Source organism: Dasypus novemcinctus, chromosome 14 (assembly GCF_030445035.2).
Source record: "Dasypus novemcinctus isolate mDasNov1 chromosome 14, mDasNov1.1.hap2, whole genome shotgun sequence".
NCBI lineage: Eukaryota > Metazoa > Chordata > Mammalia > Cingulata > Dasypodidae > Dasypus > Dasypus novemcinctus.
The window spans coordinates 9,394,982-9,415,784 of NC_080686.1; the positions used below are offsets into that span (position 1 = coordinate 9,394,982).

General features: G+C 37.2%; 1 protein-coding gene across 7 annotated transcripts in view; it reads left to right on the forward strand.

Moving 5' to 3' along the window:
• SPIDR (scaffold protein involved in DNA repair) overlaps positions 1-20,803 on the forward strand; it is a 579,802-nt gene that overhangs the window by 260,438 nt on the left and 298,561 nt on the right. The gene's annotated exons all lie outside the window — the stretch shown is intronic.

Sequence of the window (20,803 nt, forward strand, 5' to 3'; positions counted from 1 at the left end):
GAACAGGTGTGAGTGACATAGGGCATTTTTGGGACATTAGATACATGTCATTATACATTTTTTCAAAACCTATAAAATTGTGCAGTGCAAAGTGGAAACTATGGTTAGTAGCAAGGCTTCAATATGTGTTCAACAATTATAGTAAATGTACCACACTAATGAAAGATGTTAATGGGGGGAAAGTGAAGGAGGGTGAGGAGGTGGAGTATATAGGAATCCCCTATATGTAGATATATAGATTTTTAAAAAATATATATTTTTATTACAGAAGTTGTGAAACTATAGAACAATCAAGCACATGTGTGAAATTTCCATACATCAACCCTTCACCAACACACCACACCGTTGTGGAACATTTTGTAACAGATTATGAGATAATATCACCAGACTATTACCACTAACTATGGTCCATAGTGTATATTTTTCTATACCCCCCTATTATTAGCACAGCAAATCTTTGTCGTGATGCAAGAATATTACAATATTGCTCTTAACTTTAGTCCATGGGTTACGTTAATTGTATTTTTCCCATGCTTATCCGCATTCCTACCACTCTGCAATAGTGATGCCCATCCATTCTAGTTCACAGAAGGACAGTCTTGTATTTGTACTATTAACCACGGTTCTCATCCATTCCCTATATTTTTTTATGTAACATTTATATATTGTAAAGTTCTTTAAAAACAAAAAAATACAAATGAGGAAAGAAGGCTAGGGATTAAAGACTCAGAAAAATTAGTAAAGTTAGTACCTTTTTTTCTGGAAAAAAAAAAAAGTGAGTCTTTTAAAGTGTAGGTCTTGAGAAAATTTCTGAGAAAGCACTAATTTGAGGAGCACCTGATATGGGTTTCAGCGTTTCAGAGACTGGATAAATCATCTGTGTAGAATGCCCTAAACCTTATATTTTAATAAGGAGCTTTAAGATTGTCTTCTTATTGATATTAACCTACACTAGAAATCACTATATATCATCCTGGATATTCATTACAGTGAATTGACCAAATTGGCAAGCACAGAGTTTCAAGAATATCTTCTGGAGGTCTAAATAGAAAAATACCAAGTAAAACTAGTGTGACTAAGTGTCTGGAAGTAAAATGGGTGAAGGTGTTTTATTTTCTTTGACCTCATTAGGACTATATAGCTTATTTGGAACTCTTTACAGTTTGCCTTCTTAAAATTGGAGAGTGGAGGATATTCATTTATTCCTTGAATAAAAGAGAAAATCAGAATAAAACAGCCCAAAATTCATACAGCATACATTAATTTGCTATATGAGGGTGACTAGCTCTGATATATATATTTTTTTATTTTTATTTTTATTTTTTTGAGGTACTGGGGCCAGGGATTGAACCCAGGACTTTGTATTTTGGAAGATGGCACTTAGCCACTGAGCCACATCAGCTCCCCTGACTTAGTTGTTTCATTTCTTTGTTTGTTGTATTGCTTTTGTTCTTAGGAGGCACTGGGGATCGAACCTGGAACCTCCCATGTGGGAAGCAGGTACTGAATTGCTTGAGCCACATCCACTCCCCTCTGATAGATTTTTATTTTCAAAGTCTAAATACCAGGCTTGGTTTTCCTTTATTCTAAAGGTTTGCTGAGAAATATAAGAATTAGTAATATTTTTATGAGCCACACCTTGCTTTTTATTCTAGACATTAAGTGTAGTGTATCTCATTGAGTCTCCTCTATTTATCTTCTTAGATATGGTTTAAAAATTAATCTGCATATATTATTTATCTTGACACCTTTTTTCCCATGTTTCTTCTGTTTGGGGTTTATTATTTAATAACCCCTTGGTTGAGAGAGGCATGGAGCCTGCATATTAATTTGAAATAGTTTAGTGAATGCCCCTACCATGTCTTCTTGACTTTTTTTTTTTTTAACTGTTTTGTGTTCTTTTTTAAGATTTATTATTTTTTCTCTTCCCTTCCTTCCCCTCACCTCCCACCCCCCCCCCCCCCCCCCGGTTGTCTGTTCTCTGTTCATTTGCTGTGTGTTCTTCTGCATCCATTTGTATTATCAGGCAGCACTGGGAAACTATGTCTCTTTTGTTGCGTCATCTTACTGCGTCAGCTCTCCGTGTGTGGCACCCTTCCTGGGCAGGCTTAGCTTTTTTTTTTTCATGCAGGGCAGCTCTCTTTGAGGGATGCACTCCTTGCGCGTGGGGCTCCCCTACGCGGGAGACACCCTTGTGTGGCACAGCACTCCTTGTGTGCATTAGCACTGCGCATGGGCCAGCTCACCACACAGGTTAGGATACCCTGGGTATAGAACCCTGAACCCTCCATCTGGTAGATGGACGCTCTATCAGTTGAGCCATGTCCACTTCCCTTAACTGTTTCTTTTGAGATAGTTGTAGATTCATAAGCAGTTGTAGGAAATAATACAGAGAATCCCTTATGCCTTTCTCCCAGTTCCCCAATTTTCATATCTTTCATAACTGTAGTACTGTATCGCAACCAGGATGTTAACATTGATACAATCGACCAACCTTATTCAGATTTCACCAGTTTTACATGCACTTGTGTATGGGTGTGTCTGTATTTGTTTCTAAACAATTTTATCATATTTGTAGGTTTGTAGGTTGTATGCACCACGACAGTCAAGATACTGAACAGTTCTGTGATAGTTTGACGCTTTCGGTGAATCCCAGAAAAGATGATATTCTTAGAGTTAATCCATTCCTATGGGTGTGGGACCCTTTGATTGCACTACTTGAGAGAGGAATGAACCCAAGTGGTTCTCAGCCCTCTTGCTGGAGTCTTTTATAAATGGAGGGCTGAAAGCAGAGACCCACAGAGAAAGAAAGCAGCCGTTTTACCCTGCCATGTGAGAGAGCACTCCAGGATTGCCTGCAGTTGCAGAAAGACAGAGAAACCCAAGAGGCTGAGAGAGAGGCTGGAAGTTAGAATCAGTGGAGTAGCCAAAGCTGAAGCAACAATGCCCAGTGGACTGGCAGTGAGACTAGCCATGTGCCTGATTGTCCACATCTGAGCTCACAGAGAAGGTGAGCCTGGAGGAGAAAGCAGAGATCACCTGCTTTTTTCCTTTGCCACATTACAGGAGTCCAGGATTGCCAGCAGCCAAACCTTGGTGAGACAGCATTTCTAACGATGCCTTGATTTGGACATTTTCACAGCCTTGGAACTGAAGCTCTTACCCTAATTAATTCCTATTATAAAAACCAACCCATTTCTGGTATTTTGCATTGGCAGCCTTTAGCAAACTAAAAGTTCCATTATAAGAATTCCTGTACTACTCTTTTAAAGCCACAGCCACCTTTCTTCTTCCCCTCCTCCTTAACCCCTGGCAACCATTTATCTGTCTTCTTCTGTATAGTTTTGTCATCGCAAATGTGTTACATAAATGGAATCTTACAATAGGTAACTTTTGAGAATTGGCCTTTTTCTCTCAGCATAATTCCCTGGAGATTTATCCAGGTTGTTGTGTTTATCAATAGTTTTTTCCTTTTTATTACTGAGTAGTATTCCATGGTATGGATGTTCCACAACTAGTTAAATTATTGACTTGTTGAAGGACATTTACATTGTTTCCAGGTTTGGTCTATTACCAAAAAGGTGCTATGAATATTTGTATAATGATCTTTGTGTGAACAAAGGTTCTCATTTCCTAGGTTAAATGGTCAAGAGTATAGTTGCTGGGCATTATGGTACATGCATGTTTAGGTTTGTAAGAAACTGCATATTAATTTGAAATATTTGAGTGAATATGTCTAACAGATCTTAGGGCTTTCTGAAAAAATTATGATTAATTAAATTTAAAGATTTCAATTTTAATTTTCTTCCATCAAGGATATTTTCTCTGTTTGTTTGTTTTTTAATAACTCCTACTTGTAGCTTTTAATAAACCATTTCATTTTTCTTGGATGTGCTTTCAGGTTCATTTCAGCATAAAAGACATAAGTTCTTTGCACTTGAATAAATTTAAATATGAGCATATTTCCTTGGCTGATATTGTTTTGAATCACTGAGGAGGGATTGAGCTTGGCTTTTCAAAGAAAAGAGACAAAAATGTGAATGGGTGTGAGAAGTGAAGGAAGGTAGAGTGAACCCCTCAGGCCCAAAGACTGGAGTTGGGTTTTATTTCCCAGTTGGTGCTCAATTTCCCATGTGACTGTAAGCCCTTGGAAGTTGTGCTCAATGGGCTGATTTTCATTTTGAAATGTGAAATAGAGACTGGATGATTATAGTGGATAAGAGAAAAATATCTTCGATGTCTCTTTAAAAAGTTTCCAATACTGCTTTGCTGTTTCCTTGGATAATGATGGCCAGTATTTATTAAGTGATAGTCAAAACATTTGCCCATTAAGTTATTTAGTCCTCATGAACCTTTCCAGTAAAGTACTGTTATCCTCTTTTGAAAATGAGGAAAAGGTAAGACAGGAAGATGTGGCTAGTCATGAGCCCTGTTGGTCTGACTGGGAGTGGCAGAGCCAGCTTTATGCCAGGCCGTCTGACCCTGTGGCCATGTCTTGGATGCTACACTGTCCTGTCACCGTATATGATGGTTTGAAGCTGTATGGACCCCAGAAAATCATGTTCTTAAAGCTAAGCCATTTCTGTGGGTGTAAGCCTATTGTAAGTAGGACCTTGCGATTAGTTTACTTCAGTTAAGGCATGGCCAGGGTGAGTCTTAATCCTCTTACTGGAGTCCTTTATAGATGGAATGAATAAGGAGAGAGAGAGAGAGAGAGCCAAGGAAGCAAAAAGCTGGAGGCAACAAAACTCGGAAGAGAAGGGAGAGAGCAGGAGATGCTGCCGTGCCTTTTGTTACATGACAGAGGAGTCTAGGATTACCAGTAGCTGGTCTTCAGGAAGAAAGTATCATCTTGATTATACCTCAGTTTGGACATTTTCACCCCCTCAGAACTGTAAACTTGTGAGCTAATAAATCTCCCTTGTAAAACTCAACCCATTTCTGGTATATTACTTTTGACAGCATTACCAAACTAAAACACCATGATACCACAAGATGGTGTATATCTTTCTAATTTTAGGTAGATTATCTGTGAGAATAGGTACAGTTGAGGCACTGAGAACATGAGAAGGAGATGTGACTGAGTGACTCCTTGTTTGGTTTGTGTTTAGTAACTCAAAGATAAAACCAAATAGACCCACACAAAGACATGTTATAATCAAAGTGTTGAAAAACAAAGATAAAGTGAATTCTGAAAATTTAAGGGAGAATCAACACATCATGTATAAGAGTGCCTCAATAATATTGTGTTAATTTCTCATCAGAAACCATTGAAGTAAGGAGAAAGTGTAATGATATATTTAAAGTGCTAAAAGGAACACAATGCCAACCAAGAATTTTATATCCAACTTGACTGTCTTTCAAAGTTGAGAGTGAGATTAAAGCATTCCAAGATAAACCAAAGCTGAGGGAGTTTATCAGCACTAGACCAGCCATATAAGAGATGCTAAAGGGAGTTCATCAGATTGAAAAGAAAGGAATAACAGATCAACTACAAGAAGAAATAAAGATATCTGGTAAAGGTAACAACATGGATAAATATAAATGGCATTCTAAAATGAAAAGTAATGATAAATCAATAGTTTTAGACTCATAATGTACAAATAGGTAATTTGTGACAAGGACTACATTAATTTGGGGAAACTGAGCACTATAGGAACATAATCTGTGTATGCTATTGAAGTTAAGTTGGTATAAAACCAAACAACATTGTTTTAAATTGAAGATAAAATTGAACAACATGGGAATCACAAAGGAAATGAGAAAATATGCACAGAAGGAAATGAGAAAGGATTCTAAAGAGTTCACAGCAAATGTGCAAATGTAAACAAAGTAATGTGAGAATTTAGAGACAAAAAGGTATAAGACTTATAAAAACTATAGAGTAGGGAAACGGACTTTGGCCCAGTGGTTAGGGCGTCCGTCTACCACATGGGAGGTCCAAGGTTCAAACCCCGGGCCTCCTTGACCCGAGCGGAGCTGGCCCATGCGCAGTGCTGATGTGCGCAAGGAGTGCCCTGCCACGCAGGGGTGTCCCCGCGTAGGGGAGCCCCACACGCAAAGAGTGCACCCCGTAAGGAGAGCCGCCCAGCGCAAAAGAAGGTGTAGCCTGCCCAGGAATGGCGCCGCCCACACTTCCCGTACCGCAGACAAAGAAACAAGACGCAGCAAAAAGACACAGAAAACAGACAACCGGGGGAGGGGCGGGGAAGGGAATTAAATAAATAAAAATAAATCTTTAAAAAAAAAAAACTATAGAGTAAAATAACAGAGAAAGTCCTACATTATGAGTATTTACTTCAAATGTAAATGCATTAAAATCTCCAGTCAAAAGGCAGAGATTGGCAGAATTGATTTTTTAAAAAAATACAAAAAACAAAAACATGACCCAGCTATATGCTATTTACAAGAGACTCACCTTAAATTCAAAGATGCAAGTAGGTTGAAAGTGAAAGGATGGAAAAAAATAATCCATGCATGTAATAATCAAAAGAGCAGAGATATCATGATGATGGAGGAAGTTGTTGTTATGGGGGGAGGAATGGGGTGAGGGGGGTGGAGAGTATATGGGGACCTCATATTTTTTGAGTGTAACATTAAAAAAAAAACAAATAAAGACCAAAAAAAAGCACACTTACATCCCCAAACTCTTCCAAAAACTAAAAAAAAAAGAGCAGAGATAGATATATTAATATCAGACAAAATAGAGTTTAAGTCAAGATATGTTAAAAAAAAACAAAAAGGACAAAGGAAATCAGTCCCTTTAATGACAAATCTTAAGGGAAAAACAGATGGTTCTACATTTATGGTAGATCATTTCAATATACCACTTTTAATAATGGATAGAACATCTAGAAAAATATCAATAAGTGAAAGACTTGAAATTACTGTATTCCAATTATACCTGGTAGATATATGTAGAACACTTTATCCAACAACGCTAGAGTACACATTCTTCTCAAGTGCACATGGATCATTCCCTAGGGTAAGACCATATGTTAAGTCACAAAACATATCTCAGTAAGTTTAAAGAATGCTCTTTTACAGATTATCTTCTCCAACCACAGTGGAATGAAGTTTGAAATCAAAGACAAAGGGAGAATATGTTGTTAATATGGGAAAATGTGCAAGGGGTAGGGAGTGGATGGGAATCCCCCATGTTTTTATGTAACATTTACATAATCTAAATATCTTTTTAAAAATAAAAAAGTATATTATAAAAAAGACAAAGGGAAAAAAAAAGTGAAAATTTAACAGAATGAAGAAATCATATGATAAATTAGAAAATAAGTATACAACACCCCAAAACATATAGGATGCCACAAAAGCAGTGTTCAGAGGGAAGTGTATAGCTGGAAATGCTTACATAAAAAAGAAGAACTATCTCAAATCAATAACCTACCAACACACCTGGAAGACTGAGAAGAAAAAAGAACAATCGAACTCAAAGTGAGCAGAAGGAAGGAAATAATAAAGATTAGCTCAGAGATAAATGAAATAGAGAATAGAAAACAACAAAGAGAATCAAAGAAACTAAGGTTGATCTTTGAAAAGATCAATAAAATTGACAAGTCTTTGGCTAGACTGTCAAAAAACAAGGAAAGGATACAAATAAGAAAAATCAGAAATGAAAGGGGGAAAATACTACCAAACTTCCAGAAATAAAAAGATTAGGAGAAGATGTTATGAACAATTGTACATAAATAATTTAGACAACTTGATGAAATGGACCAATTCCTAGACACACAAACTACCTAAACTGACTCAAGAAAGAAGATCAACAGATCAGTAACAAGTAAGCAGATTGAATCAGTAATTAAAAACCTGGAAATGTAAGTCCAGGACCAGACTGGTGAATTTTACTAAACAGTCAAAGAAGAATTAACACTAATCCTTCCCAAACTCTTACGAAAAATTAAAGAGATGGGAAGACTTCTAAGATCAGATGAGACTGGGCCCATTCAGAGTGGTAGGGCAGAAGACAGGGAAGACTTCTTAATTCATTGTCTAAAACAAGCATCTCCCTAACACCGAAGCCAGATTGAGTTATACCAAGAAAAGAAAATTACAGACCAATATCCATTCTGAAGAAGATGAAAACGAAACTTGAGAAAATACTAGCAATCCAAACCTAACTGTATTTCAAAAGCTTTATACCCCATGATCGAGTGGAATGTATCCCAGAATGTAAGGGTGGTTTAATGTAAAAAGACCAGTCAATGCAATACATCTTATTAATAGAATGAAAGAAAAAGAAAAAGTACATGATTATCTCAAGTGACACAGGAAAGGCTATTAACAAAGCATAGCAACCTTTTAAACAAAAACAATCAGAAAACTAGGAATATATGGGAACTTCCTAAACATGATAGAAGGCATAACAGAAAACCCCACAGTTAAAATTATACACCATGATGAAAGACTTCCATCTAAGATCAGGAATAATACGAGGATAACTGCCATCACCATATCTCTTCACCCCATCATACTGGAAGTGGTAGCCAGAGCAATTATGCAAAAATAGTAATAAAAAGCACCCAAATTGGAAGGGAAGAAGTAAAACTATCCATATTCACAGATGACAAGATTCTGTATATAGAAAATCCAGAAGAATCTATAAAAAAGCTGCCAGATCTAATAAATGAATTCAGCAGAGTAGTGGGATATAAGATGAAAAATCAGTAGTGTTTCTATATACAAGGACTGAATAACCCAAAAATAAAATCAAGAAAAAAATCCCATTTACAGTCGCATCCATAGTATGCTCCCCACCCCTTTATGTTTGTTCATTATTCAATCTGGAAGAATTTGGGATGATGTTCACTCTGACTTCTTCAGATTGTGAGGGGGCTTAAATATTATGCAGCAGATGGAAGGAATTGTTTTGCTTGCAGTTGTAGATCCTCCCCAATTTGGGGGGATGGGGCTTGTCCATCATCATCATTTTGTTAGTTGTCCTGGGCAAATCTGAAGAATTGGAGAGTAGGTTTCGTATTGCCAATTCATTTCTACCTGAGAGCCAAATCCACTCATGAGGAAAGGATTATCTCTTCAACAAATAGTGCTTGGAAAACTGGATGTCCATGTGCAATAAAATGAAAATCGATTTCTAGATGATATTATGTGCAAATTTGTGGAGGCAGAGAATGGAGTACAGGCTACCAGCCAGAGTACTAGGGAGAATAGAGAGCCAATGCATAATGGGAATAGGGTGTGCATGAGGGTAGGGGCGGGAAAGTTCTGGTAGTGGATGGTGGTGTGGGTGGTTCATCGTTGTGAATATGATTAACCCCACTGTATTATATGCTTGGGAGTGGTCGAGATGGGAAAGTTTGTTGTATATATGTTTTCATAATTCCTCACAAACACAAAAAGAGCAACTGAAGATAAAAAAAGCAAAAAATGTAACACATGATCTCAACTGAATCTAGTAATAGAGGAGCAAGGGCCCTGAAGGACATCATTTAGACATATGAAAAATTTGGAATATGGACTATAATCAGTGTTGAATTTCTTGAACCTGATAACTGTACTTAAGGTGGTTATATAAATGAGTATCCTTGTTCTTAGAAAATGTACATGAAAGTATTAAGTACTGAAGGTGCCTGATGTATACAGCTTATTCTCAGATATTTAGGAAATACATAGATTAATTCATACATGGAAAGAATGATGTAGCAAATACTGCAAAATGTTAAAAGTTCATGGATCTGGGTTCCTGTTCGGGGGGATATGTTGGAGTTCTCTACATGGGTTTCATACTATTTTTGCAACTGTCCTGCACATTTGAAATTATTTAAAAAGCAAGTCAAAAAACAATGAATTCCCTGTTTTGTTCAGGAAGAGAGTGAAAAGAAAAAAGGCAACTGAAGAGCAACCACAGAAACCAAAGAGATTTAAATAAATAATTTTTATTTATGAGATTTTTGTTCCTAAAAGTTTCCTCTAAACTTAGAAAAGATTATGGGCAGAAAAAAAATGAAGAAACGAACAAAATCAATTAAGTGCAGTAACTTTTACTGTAGTTCAAGGGAGAATTTTCTCTGATTTTTCTTTTTCCTCAATTTTCCAATAGCTATTGAAGATTTTAATAGTGATTAGTGAATGTTCTGTGTGTTATTATTGCTCACATCACATCCCATTATGATGTGTTTGTAAATGTAAAAATGTTTGTTTACTGCATGTTCATGTAGCTTCAAGAATAGCAAATATGTCATGTTGAATTTAGAGTAGTAGTATAAGAATCAAGGAATGAACTTAGCTGTTCATTGAAATTAACATTAGTACCTTTAGTTTTAGTCTTTTGTTTGTTTTGGGGTTTTTTCCTCTAACTGGGAAGATGTCATGATCAGCCGAAACTTTGTATAGACCACAAAATACTATAGCTTCTGTCAGTGCCTTTTCTCCCAATACGTAACAGCATCTTGGTGCTGCCACTTGGAAAATCTTGCTGTTCACTTACACCCCCAGCCAGATCGTGGATGCCTCCTTTCATCTAGAGGGCAGGGAGCCCCCCAGCCAGACCCATGTAGATGAGGTATTGATTCTCCCTAAAAATTAAATTCACACAAAGATTTCCAACTGTTAAGAGTTTATCAGATAATCCTGCACTATTAGAAAATCAGTTCACAAGTAAATAAATTAGATTTTGAGAGCTCTTATTTTCCCTTTTGTCTTTTAAAAAAATTTAATTTCCTAAAATTTTTGTGTTCCTTTTTTCTTAATGCTGTGACTTTTGCAAACTGACATTCATTGCCCTACTGTTTTTCCAGTGCCTCATTTTATTACACGCTGTCCCCTTAAAATTTTTTCTTGTTGTTTTGTGCAGACTTTTGTTTTGTTTTGTTTTTTCCTCTAGAGAATAGGCTCTAAGTTCTAGGGGGTGGGGGATGGGAGGAAAATCTCTTGATTTTTATTTTTCTTCCAATTTCTGAAATGCTAGACTTGTAAGTTTTTCTGAATGATCCAAATAAATAAAACTGATAGAATTTAGATTGATGCTAACACTAAAAGTGATGGCTCCCATTGCTTGTCTCTCCCATGAGTTAGACACCACACAGCCAGCTTGTCTGTCACCCAGTTCTCACAGTGACCCTGCAAAACGTGAATAGGGCTTCCCACTAGAGAGTTGTCCACAGTGGTCCTTCCACTGGTAAGGAGCCATGTTTTGTTACAATAAAGATGGCAGACTTTGATGTGGACAGCACCTCTACTCTTCTAAATCCTCCCTTCCTTCACAGCTGCTTTATTGGTGCTTAGAATCTGAAGGAGGCAGCAGTAGACTGGAGAGTCTCAGGATTGGAACTGGCCAATGGGCTCTCCTTATCCAATGCCTGGAGACCACAGGACTAATAAGCAAGATGTGGTTACTGCACTCACGGGACTTATGTTTTAGTGCAGTAGAGAGACTCAAAGAAAGAAAGAAACTAGGTATAGACCCATTTAGTGAAGGATCTGTTTGGGGGATGGCTGGAGAGCTACATTGGATAGGCTGTTGAGGAAAAGCTTCATATTCACAGCGGATACTTTGTTTTTATATAATTCCTAGGCTAAAATATCAAAGTAAGGTGGCAGAATAGAGGCTTTAATTTATTCCTTCATGTTCAGAAGCAAACTTATATTTTGTTTAACTGAGATTTTGAATGGCCGTTATTTTAAATACTTTTCCTCTTGGATAAAATCATTATCATTGAAAGATTCCTTCAGGTTATTATTGAAGTTTAATAAAGAGGCAATTTACTTAGTAAATGTTATATTTGAGGAATGACTTTAAGTCACTGGGAAATCCAGGATACAAGAGAACTTTGGTTTAGTACACCTTTATGATTTGAATATTCACTTTTCTTAAATTACTGTTTTGTGGTGAACTACAATGCAAACAAGAAAGTACAGAAAATATAGATATAAAGTTTAATAAATAGCAGATACCCCTGTAACCACCACTTAGAGTGAAATGGATGGCTTCAATTAATTTTAGTGCTTTTTTGTTTACTACTGAAGAAATACAGTAAATTGTTGAGTCATTTTTCTTTCAGTTTTTTCATGGCAGATAACTATAATTGTTTGAGTAGTTTATTTACTTTGTCATTGAAATTCATTCATTCATTCATTCATGTAAATTGCCCTTATTAACTTATTAACACTATCACTGGCAAAGCTATCTGACACTGTAGTAGCATTCTAATTGAATTTCTCTTGGTTTTTAATTTAAAATAGTAAAGCTTTATTTTTAGAAGGAAAAAAAAACCCAGTATTTTACTCTTGAGGATGTTTTAATAATGTCTCCAAAGTTTTACTTATTGAAGTATATTTTGAAAAAATCTGAAGAAAGGAAAATCTAAAGGCATCAAAGTATTATTATTTTGGAATTGCAAAGGACAATGACTGTAATGTGTTACTCCTTGAGAAATTTTTTTTAAAGATTTATTTATTTATTTCTCTCCCCTTCCTCCCCCTCCCCGCCCCGGTTGTCTGTTCTCTGTGTCTATTTGCTGCGTCTTCTTCTTTGTCTGCTTCTGTTGTTGTCAGCGGCACCGGAATCTGTGTTTCTTTTTGTTGCATCATCTTGTGTCAGCTCTCTGTGTGTGGCACCATTCCTGGGCAGGCTGAACTTTCTTTCGTGCTGGGCGGCTCTCCTTACAGGGTGCACTCCTTGCGCGTGGGGCTCCCCTACGTGGGGGCACCCCTGCATGGCAGAGCACTCCTTGTGTGCATAAGCACTGTGCATGGGCCAGCTCCACACGGGTCAAGGAGGCCCGGGGCTTGGACCTCTCATATGGTAGATGGATGCCCTAACCACTGGGCCAAGTCTGCTTCCCTGAAGAATATTTTATTTACACAATTTTTAAGGGGAAAAAATGAAAGAAATCATATAGTATTCTTTTTTCTGATGATTAAGTATAATAAAATACTCAGACAAACTAACACTTTGGGAAATTCTGAATGCTGCTTTTAGAGTTTTTTCATATACTTTGGAAATGTTTGTTACTAAATATTATAAAATAAATCGTAGGAAACAGTTGACAGAGGTTATCATGGGAAAAGGTGTTAGGTTAAGATTTCTTTACAAATTATTTATAAAGGAAGAAATTTGTCAAAATCAAATGTATTATTTTCACAATTAAAAAGAAGGGGGGAAATGTGAAAATTGGTAGAGAACTCAACCTGGAATTTTACTTATAAAGTACTAAAAATTATACCTTTGTGTCAGGATATGAAGAATTCAATGACTAGACTGGTTTTTCCAGTGAACTGGTATTAAAAAATGAAGAGTATTGTTCTCTATCCTTGAGACTGATTAGATTGCCAGCAGATTTGAAGGCACAGTTCTGTATTCTTCTTCAAACTATAGCCAGAGGTTCCTACCAGGCTTTGCATGCCATTCTCCTATAGCTGTGTGAACGTTTTTATGATCCTGAAGAAAAGGAGGGGTGAGATTAGTGAGAAACCCTGGATCTGTGGCCCTCTCCCACTGAACCTCTGGCGAAGATCCAGGAAGAGCAAGGGCTGCTGTGTCCCTGCCCTCTTGGCTGTCTTGGGAAAATGGAGCCAAAAATCTGACCACACGCCTTGTTTCTCACTTCTTCAAGAGGCTCCTCAGAGGCGGGGAGCCCCTGGAATGGGGTTGTTTTCCAAAGTCATTTCAGTGGTTGGGAGGGCAAGAAAGAGGACCTGGTCAGCAATTTTCTATTCAGAAACAGCAGTGTGAGCAGGAAGAAGAGCAAAGAATTGAAAATGTCCAGAATTAAAAGTATTCTGTTTAGATATATGTGTATGTATGTCTAAAATATTTGATTTCTTTGATGCAGTATTTTCAAATAAAGAGAAACCTGGAGTAGAAATTGATGGGCCCATTATTTATACCAGAGCAAGTTGTTTGGTAAACTAAGAGATCCCTTTATTTAGTTGAAAAATAATGGTTAGTAAATACATAAAATTTCATCTAAGTCTCCTAGTATTATGTATTTAAAAGCCAGAAAAGAGAGCTATGTACTGATTATTTAATTTGGCTGATTCTTGGCAATATTCTATGCCTTTAAAAGCTTGGAATTTGGCACATAGTATGAGAAGCTTAAAAAAACAATTTGTATTTATTTAGATTTAAGAAATGAGAATGGAGTTGAAGAAGGATTGTTAGTTTTGTAACAGTCATTTTAATTTTTTCTTCAAATCCTTTTTAAGAGTCTTATACTTTATCTGCTACCTTTGTTTTCAGTTGAAGTGGATGCTGATTATAACCTCTTCAGCTTGGACTCTGCTCTGATTCCGCTGGGGAGAGTTTGATTCACTTCCTTTTCTTACTTCCTCTTTCCTCTGGGGTCAAATGTGCTGTCTCTGGATTGTCTCCAGCTTCCCTCTGCCCAATAAAACTGAAGACCAATTACAATATTCAAGCCTTATTTTTTTTCTCATATTTTGTATCCATACCCCTGTTTCAGTGGTACTTAATATTGTTCTTTATAGTTACAGACAAGAAGAATTTAAATAAGTATTCTTCTCTAAGTTATTATTCAAGTCAGAAAACAGACTATAACACCCAACTGTGATATCAGTTTGTACACTTAGAGCTGTGATTTCATATCTTGATTAACTGTTTAATTTCCAATGATCATTTTAAGTGTAAATTAACAAAGGAGTAAAGAGTTCATGTTTGACTTTCATAATGTCAAGTTATTTTATAGTTTCTAATGAATGATGAGGAGACCTAAAAGATAGAGGAAGGTATACTTAATACCAAACTCAACACTCTTACTAATGTTTTATGTCACTCTTTAGCTGTTTTTACACATTCATTTTCACCTTCATTCCTAGAAATAAATTATTTCTTATGAATTTTTCTTCCTAAAAGTCAATGGAATGAGGTTTGGTGAATTAAAGAGGAATTAAACAATGCTTTTGTATTTACTTAATTTATGCTTTTTCTAATTCTTTTCCTTTTGACATTTTTTTTTCTATTGGAGAAGTTGTAGGTTTACAGAAAAATCATACATAAAATACAGAGTTCTCATATACCACATTAACACCTTACGTTATTGTGGTACTTTTGTTACATTACATGGAAGAACACTTTTAAAATTGTACTACCATTTACAATAGGGTTCACTGTGTTGTACAGTCCTCTGGGTTTTTAAAAAATTCTAGTTAATTATATACAACCTAAAATTTCCCCTTTTAACCACATTCAAGTATATAATTCAGAGCTGTTAATTATATTCTCAATGTTGTGCTACCATCACTACCATCTATTACCAAAACTTAACAGTCAACCAAATAGAAACTCTCTAACTCCTCATTCCCTTACACCACCCGATCCATCCCCTGGTGACATTTCTTTTCACATGAAAAGAAAAATAGTAGTTTTAGGTTTTAATATTATTTTCCCATAGACCTGAGGTTTAAAATAATCACTCTGTTTTCTGTTGTAAGTGATCTAAAAATAAGACTGCAAAGTTAGTCCATTCCAAGTGAATTATACAGTGGGTAAAATGTGCTTCCTGTTGAATTCCATATGCTGCTTGATAAATAAAAATGCATTCAAGGGGACCTCGTTAATGATGAAAATTATCTATAAGATGAAAACTCTCTTCTTGACCTTCACTCAAGTGCTGTTATTGGCAAGGCAGCATTTCTTTGTCTTGCTCAACAAATTGTCGTTTTACCCTTCAGGCTGGTTCTGTATTGCACTGGCCTGTGCTCATGCTGCAAAATCCTATGTGTGCCATCACCAATCTTTCCACCAATCTAGTGTTCAGAACCTCTTCAGCCCATTTTATTTTAAAGGGGATCCTAGGCTATCCACTTGGGATCCTATTGCTTGGAGAAGGTTGTTTCAAAGGACAGGCATAGACTTGATTTTTCCTCATCATTCAGCAAAGATTGCCATCTGGGAGAGTAAGTCCACAGGCTAGATGACCCTGCTCTTGTTAGCCCAAACTAGCATGAATCTTAAGAAAACAGATGATTCAAAATAAGTTGCTGTTGATCATATTGCACTTTTTAACTTCCCAAACAGATATGCTGGTAAATTTATTTTTCTCTTACAAAATAAGAAATGCGTTCAACTGGCAAATGGAATAAACAAGTTCTTGGATTAGCAAAAGGCCTTGTAAAGTTGGAAAAATGGAAAAGGATGCTTTTGTATTTTGATAATCTTTTGAAAGGGTAGCTTGCACATCTACTTCCATTTACTCTTCAGTCTCAGTCTCCTATAGCCTCATGTCCCTATTATGCAGAAATGGTGCTTGGTAATCACTGAATCCAGAGTCTTTCACGCAACACTTCACGTTTGATCTCCCTTCCCTCATGAAATCGTCTTTTGACATGACTTGAATGTCGTCCTAGCTCACTGAAGCCAGCTTCCATGTGCCCAGCGATGGCCTGCCCCTCAGTGTCCTGCAGGCCTTCAGACCACACTTACCCCTCCCCTTGCTTTCCCCGATCCAGAAACCAAGCAATCTGTGATTGAGTTTCCTCAGATGTTTTTAAAATCGGTCTGGTCCCCAGATCTAATGAGTCCACCCCAGTACTCTCTTTCAAGTCCTATCAATTCTTTTATCCTTTCTGCTACCATCTCAGTGTAGGCCCAGGTTCCCTCTTCTCTAGATCATTGTGTCAATCTCTGTCTCTTGTTTTGGCGCTAAACTTTCTTCATTTTCAGTCTGTCAGAGTCACCTCCTAAGGAACAAATCTGATCATATGATTTCTCTGCTTTAAAACATTTCCCTTGACCCCCTGGTGCCCTTGGAATAGTCACCCTCTATGGCCTCTTTGGTGTAGCCCTCTCCATTGTGATCTCAGCCCACCTGCCGTCGGCTCTCATCCACTGCCCCATTTCTGTGCTTCCCCCCACATGCACGTGTAGTCTGGATACTTCCTCCTGGATCGAGCGTGGCATTCATGATACCAGCTACCCGTTAGGCTTAATGGGTTTTTCTCTCATAAATGCTTGGTATTTGCACTTTCAATTATCCTGTTGTGTTGTAATTACACAAAGTATAAGTAAATTATAACTGCAAAGTACTACAGACATATAGAGGGTTTACTTAGCAAACCAGAGCACAGCCTGGTAACTCAGGAAATGTTTATTAAGAAAATAAATGGACGAATTTTAAATATTTTCTAACAACAAAGTACAGAAATGGTCCTAGTCAGGAGATACAGGTTCTGGTCCTAAATCTGCTGAAGACCTGTGTGTACCTCAGTTTCTTTATTGAAAATGGTTGGATTTGTTAAACCTTAGATTATTTCTTTTAAAAATCTGTGTGGCTCTTTTACATTGCCTTAGATATTATTCCCATGTAAAAGTGATTCTTGAACATGTTTAACTTGGCATCTACATGAGTCTCTTACTTTCTTTGCACTTTTTCAGTGATTTGAACTCACTGGTCTCTTGCTATGTGCCTTTCAAGAGAGGCACTTCTGTGGTCATGGTTATACTGTGCATTGAACACTGTCATTACATATCAATCCTTCAATTCTTTTCTCTTTCCCTCTCTTTCCTGTTAGTATTAGTTGAAATACCTTTGGGAAGAGCTAGCTGCCAGGACTGAAATACCTACTTTTGTTTAATAGTTGTGAATATGCTACATATTTATTGGGACATGGACTAATGATAACTTTTTTGACCCAACTTAAAAAGACTTAACGCATGAATTAGAAGTTGTTCATTACAGTGTCCTTTATTGACAATCATTTTGGAAGGGGGTGTTTGAGATACTGGTATTGGAATATCAGGGATAAAATGACAGTATGGACATAATTCTGTGAATTCATCAATAAGTGTATTTTTAATTTTTTCTGCATAGATTCAGTGTCCTGTACAGATGTGCAGATCAGCTCTGGCATTCATCAGAATTATTTAGAGGAGGCTGGGTTTGTGAGCCTCTAAAATCTGTAGAATTTATCACAATAATTATTAATCCAGGGGAGTCAATGTGGCTCAGTGGTTGAATGCTGGCTTCCCACACACGAGTTTCTGTGTTGTGTTCAACCCCTGGCTCTGGTACCTCAAAAACAAAAAACAAACAAACAAAAAATTACAGTGAGAAATTGCTTTTTAAAAAAGATTAGTAATCTGCTGTTTTAAATCTTAGGTCCTGAAATTTTTCCCAACCATTCATTCATTCATTCATTCATTCATTCATTCATTCATTCCCCCCCTCCCCCAATTGTCTGCTCTCTCTGTCCATTCGCTGTATGTTCTTTGTCTGCTTGTATTCTCATCAGGCAGCACTGGGGATGGGTCTCTTTCTGTTGCATCATCTTGATGCATCAGCTCTCCCTGTGAGTGGCACCACTCCTGGGCGGGCTGCGGTTTTGCACGAGGTGGCTCTCCTTGCACAGGGGCCACTCCTTGCGTGGGGGGCATCCTTACGCAGGGGCATCCCTGCGTGGGCGGGTACTCCTTGCACGCAGCAGGCACTGCATGTGGACGAGCTCACCACACAAGTCAGGAGGCCCTGGGTATTGAACCCCTGGACCTCCTATATGGTAGGCAGATGCACTATCTGTTGAGCCACATCCACTTCCCCAACCATTTATTTTTTGAATGATGCAATATTTATAAAAACCTAGACATTTATATATCTATTTCTATACCTTTATCACTTTCTGTTTGGTTGTGTTTGGTGTGGTTTTTTGGACATTTTAATTGTTTATAAGTCAAAAATACTACCTACAATGCTCTGAAATAAGGGATTTTAAATTACTCAGTAAAGAACACACTTTCTGGATAATCAGCCATGTCAGTATGCATATTAGGTAGTCCTAGAAGGACCCCTCTTTGGACATCTAACCTTACTAGTCCCCTTGTTTCGGGATGTAATATCTTCCTGGAGCCTTTGTATGCTTTTTCCTTGCTTGGCTTTCTTAAAAACTGTGGCCTTTAGTTGCCAGTCAGCTTTCAGGAAAGCCCAGGGCCCTCTGATAGCAGCACCATGGAGTGTGGAGTCACTATGTAGTGCTGAGTGAAAGTGGAAAGACGAGGTGCCCTGTGTCAAATGCTCAAGGAAGGGTTTGCTGCGTTCCACTCTCCAGGGTGCGATAGACATTAGGGTTGCCTGGTCAGTCTTGTGTAGGTTTCTTTTTTAAACAATCAGGTTTCAGATTTCTATTTCATGCTTAGAATTATTGTGGCTTTGCTCGAAGAATATTTTAAACTGGGTGAAAAGGCAAAAAAAATGTGGAATCAAGAAGTGAAAGCACAATTGTTTACAGTTCAGTAAGTACTTGTGGTTTAGAAATGTGTCTGCTCATCATTACCAGATGAGTTAAAATTTGATGGAGGAGCATAAATTTTCAACAAAAAGTAACTGCCGTTTACAAGGTAAGGTTGTGAATTTCTCCAGAATTTAGTTTTTAGATATTATAATCTAGATTTCCAAGAGTTTTGTCCCCAAATTATCTAGAAAATGAATCTGATGGAGATTACATTTATTCAGAAAAAGTAAAATTTTATTTACCAAGTATTAGTAATACAATCAATGATTCAACAGATATGCTTATTGAATATACAAGGGAGAATAGCATTGCTCGGTTTTTGGGAATTAATGGTAAAATAAGGCATAGTTCTGACTCATCGAAAGAAAAGACAGTATAAATATGTACAATTATATAGTTCAACTCTTTGTTCCTGCTAGTGGAAAAAACTGGTACAGTACACACAGTGAATAAATAAATAAATCATTTGGACTTGATTTCGGAATGTACTGTTTGTTTAATTTTCTCTTTGGAGCATCATTTGAGTCACAGTTTAATTTGCATTCTTTGGGTATACATACTGAGGTAGTGTCATTGAAGTAAAGGGTAAAGTGTCAAAAGCATCCTGGTAGACCATGAAATCAAGACTGGTGAAATAGCCCCTGAGTCCTCTGCATAAGTTTGTATTACGGCCTCGCTTGGTCCTGATCCATGTGTAGCATAGTACCTACACTCCAGCTGCTTGTGGTTGAGTAGAGGAGGTTTTTTGTTCTGCATGCTGAAGTCTCAGTGAATGCCAGGTGCAGTGACGGCATACAGGGAGGGCTTACTCTGTTGGTAGGGAGAGGAGTTGTGTTGAGGGGGAGGTTCACCAGGATGTGGTAATGACCTACCTAAAAGCCTGGCTGTTTAATTTTCACCTCATTGCAGGAACAACTTTAAGTGCCTTGAATAGGGCTGTGGGATTTGAGGCTAGAATTAGATGTGAAAATGCTTGAAAAGTTAGTAATGACAGCAGTGAGGGTGATGGTAACCTTGACTGCCTAGTAATGGGTGGAGGGCCAGGCCTTGCACTCTGCTTATGTGTTATCTCTTCTGATCTTTGCAGTGGTCTCCATTTAAAAATGAGATTGTTGTGAGAGATATAAGTATAGTTAAGGTATTTGAGGACTTCAGAGTTTCTTCTGGCCAACTAAATAAGAAAGCCAGGACTATACTCAAATCCAGATCAAATTCTACCCATTTAAATCTAGAGCCCTAACTATCACACAGCAGCTACATAAATCCTTAAGTTTTAACCTTTATGATAATTAGCTTACCTATAGCCAGCAAGTAATACTGCATGTTTTCAAAGTAGATAATCCGTGTAATGAAGTATACATGGAAGAAGGGTTAACAGTTGACTGTACTATCAAGAGTGTTCATGTTCTTGAATAAAAATATCATTTGTAAAATGATAGGTTTGAGTTTTCCATAAACACAAGTTTGTTTCTCTATGAAAATAAGTAGAAGACTGTTTACTCTTGCTTAAAATGCATGTATTAAATGCAACATGCAGGCCTATTTTGATTAATGAAGGATGTTACAGTGAGCATAATTTTTAGAG